We start from the raw sequence: 3,971 nt of genomic DNA on the forward strand, positions 1-3,971 counted from the left end.
GCAAACAGCGCTGCCAACCTTGGCATGAACGAGTTACAGAGAACAGGCAACCATGGAGTGCAAACGTCCGCCACGTGCTAAGATACGCTGTTTTGATTGGTCGCCCTCGGTGTCGTCATTCGTAGAGTGAAATGGGAATGGGAAGCTGCGCGAAAATAGAGTTGAGGGCAGCATTTTGTTTGCTTGTATTTTGAAATTTCTTCATTGAATAACTCCAGTTCCTATGCATCGATTTTCGTAATCCTTTTTGAGTCAGCATCTGTGTGACATAAAGAATCCATCTGAAGTGTAACCGGCATCCGTTCAAGCGGTGTTTCGCAGCCCCTTTAAGAGACGCCGCCATATTGAATCGCAACTGGCCTCTCTCAAGTACCGCGAAATGCTCGACTGGTAGCCCAGTGTAGCTCTCGCTGCAAATGGCCGTTCAAGTTAAAGCACTTTGAAGCGCGCCCAGGGCATGAGCGGCGCCGTTACAAAAGCTAGCGCCGCTGATCCCGTGTGATTCAATATGGCGGCGCCGCTGAAGTCTCCACCCCGGCGGCGCTGGCATCGAGGCACCCAACACGATCGCTAGCTGCCCTGGCTCAGTGTGTGCCTGCTTACTTGCCAGTCGGAATTTAACACGACACACCCTTTTTAATGTTTTCTGTGGTAATTCAGAACTGATTAAGCGGTTAACCTGTCACGAACTTTTCATGCAGGTGCACCTTCAACTCTGCCACACGTAGATACCCGGCTTCCTGCAATAATTAAAGCCTCCACATTGTATCGCTTTCGGTGATCAATTTGGGTGTAAACAAAAATAGTTGAGCATCTCTATTTAAGAGTTCAAAATTGACTCTTTGACTTCATTTAACGTTTGTTTTTAGAGTCGCTTTCTGCTCTTTATTGCAGATAATTCGGAACAGCGTTGTTCTACGCTGCCCAGCACTGTATGCATACAGTGCTGGGCATGAATTTCAATATTCATGAAGTTCAATGTAAATATGCCCCTCGCAACACGTTGCGGAATTGTCCTATTCACTTAGCCCGCTTTGGGCTAATTCAGCCTTTGAGCCGACGCGGTGGCTGAGTGGTTATGGAGCTCGGCTGCTGGCCCGAAAGACGCGGGTTCGATCCCGGCCGCAGCGGTCGAATTTCGATGGAGGCGAAATTCTAGAGGCCCGTGCACTGTGCGATGTCAGTGCACATTAAAGAACCCCAGGTGGTCGAAATTTCCGGAGCCCTTGAATACGGCGTCCATCATAGCCTGAGTCGCTTTTTGACGTTGAACCCCTATAAACAATAAACCATAATTCAGCCTTTGCATTTAGGTGTGGCAACAACAGCATTGTTCAGCTTCAGCAGCAAATTGTCTGCTACAACAAATTATTCAGTCATCACACTGCTTTTAGAAAGCGATCTTCTCAAAGAAGATGAAAGGCAGGATTGCAAGGGCTTTAGATAATAGACGTCTGTACAAAGTGTCTTGCATATGCATGACTTCTCTCTGTTAGGAAAATAAAAGAAAAGACTGCCCTTATTTAGTACCACTGAGCAGGACATGCAGAATACAGCTTTGCACGTAGAGTATCGTTGACATGCCCTTCGAAGGGCAAAAAAATCAGAGCAGTTTTGGGTGTCCACCAAAGCCTCTGCCCACGCCTTCGCTGTTCTTGCATCACATATAAACACTATATGCACAGGGCAAGCACAAAGACCAAAACACAAATCACTACGGCTCCATCAAAGTTCCACTCATCATAAATTAAATGAATATAAAGTGCACTTACAAAATGGTAAGCAGGGTGCTAACTAGCATTTGAAAGCATACTGCTGCAGTAGATGCATGTTGCATTTTTTTTCAGCATCGTTGCTTTGTTGCACACTATTCACCACGAAAGGTATACTAGGGGGCATTCATTACAGCCCAGAAACTGGAGTGCTGGGTCTCGAGACTCTGTTCATCACTTTGTATGCATATTTAGGTGCATTCCTTCAAAGGGAAAAGTGCTCTCAGTAAGGTTATTTGTACTTTTTTGCATTAATTGTGGCTAGCGGTGAGGATTACATCTTCACACTGATCGGTATACTGCCGCTCAGCCAAGCATGGCTGTGTGCTCATCTCCCGTTATCCAGGATGCCTAGCTCTAAAGCAAGTTATGTCAGCATGACTTGTCTAATGCAGCTAAAATGCCATTAAAGATGTCGCTGGTAGCAATCAACGCGGCAGCTGATGAGCTGTGAGGTGCTTTCTGCTATATTTTAGGAACACAAAATAACTTCAATGCACGACTGAATGGCTAGAGGATGCTAGCTATTCGCATAATTTAGAACCTACTTAATATTAATGTTTATTTCAGTATATTTTGCAGATATCATTCAATAATTTTTCTTACTTTGGTAAGTCCGTAGCTGCCTTATGGAGTAACTCCTTTCAAATGAATAAAGATCCACAAAACTAGCCTTGTATCAGTGTTCTCTATAAATGCTTGTATAAAGGAAGTCTGTGCAGTGTGTGTGGGGAAGTACTGTGATGTCACTATTTTGTAACTTGATTTTGTTGTCTGTTTCATGCGCTACAGTGCCCTTGTCAATTTTTTTATCTTTGTGGGAATAATTAAGGAAGTTCCAAATACTCTCTTAGTGCCAATGGTACACATTTCAAGTTTGAGGTGGCAATAATTGTCCAGTGCAGTGTGCTCAATTTCAGAAAATATTAGGTTTCCTTTATTATTAATGGTCGCGCAAAATACGTTCTTTGAGCTTTGACACAAAGCATACAAATGATGTATTCCAAGCTGTGCTGTGGACCGACATCAGAGCAAGTAGAATGGAAGTCCATGACTTTCATCCTTTTGGCACAATTTAAGAGCATGGTTGTAACTAGAAAGTGTGAAACGAGTTCCTGAATCAGGATTTTCTGTCAGCCAAATGGAACGTTTCGTTACTGCTCCATGCTTTTGTCTTGATAATCTGGCAGATATTGCTTCATAGCGCATAGAACGCTGCATAGGATAGAATTGAGACATCGTACCAGCGTACAAAAACGCACAGACGAAGGAAGTACACACCACGGATGCCGGGTTATGGCGTGCGTGGAACAATGGCAGAGGGTAATATTTTCAGGTCATTTTCTTTTATGGCCGCTGTATTTGTGTTCTCTGAGTGTCTTCTGGGTTTCTGTGGAGTTTTTGTTTATTTTTGTTTATTTCAGTCGCCCATTTATATCTATGCTATTTTGCAGTCAAAAACCCAACCACCAAAATGGGACTTTCTTGGTTTTGGAGCAAAATGGACATTAAGGCTAATTTGACTCTTACTAGTACGATGGTGACCCCCAAATTTGACACTGGTCATTTCCAAATGTGGGCCACCCTATCCCTCCAATATTCCTGGTTTGTATTCGAACCAAAATCTATGTCCACTAATTTGACTATGGCCAACACGTGTTGATGACGATCCGCCAAATTTAGCCCGGCTCATTTCCAAAAATTTGGCCAGGCCAATCTAGTAATTTTAACTTCGCTGATACGCACCAAAAGCGATGTTCAACCATAGTTGAGCGTTTCCGACACAATGGCAACCTCCAAATTTGGCCCGGGCCATTGCCAAAATGCTATTGCTCGACTGTAGTGTACAACCGTTTTTGAAGCCCCTGCCTACTTTTTTGTGAACCCTGCTTGCTTCTTGTATTTTATTTATTAAAATCAGCACAGGCTACTTGGTTCAGCATAATATAAAATGGGTAGACGTTGAATGCACTGCGTACTTTATGCAATTCTTCACTTCCTGGAAAAGAATGTCATCGTGAGCAGGAGCTTTCTTCTCTTTTTTTTTTTCACGCAGCGTGAGAATATAGTTTTTGGTCTCCTTGTTTTATGTTGAATGAATAATGATAAAAAAATTACACGTTGAGTTTTCAAGCATGCTAGCAAATGTTTCAGAGCCTTTTAAGATGTTAAGACAACCAAGAATCATTGCATCAGACA

This window comes from Amblyomma americanum, chromosome 3, assembly GCF_052857255.1.
Source record: "Amblyomma americanum isolate KBUSLIRL-KWMA chromosome 3, ASM5285725v1, whole genome shotgun sequence".
Lineage (NCBI taxonomy): Eukaryota > Metazoa > Arthropoda > Arachnida > Ixodida > Ixodidae > Amblyomma > Amblyomma americanum.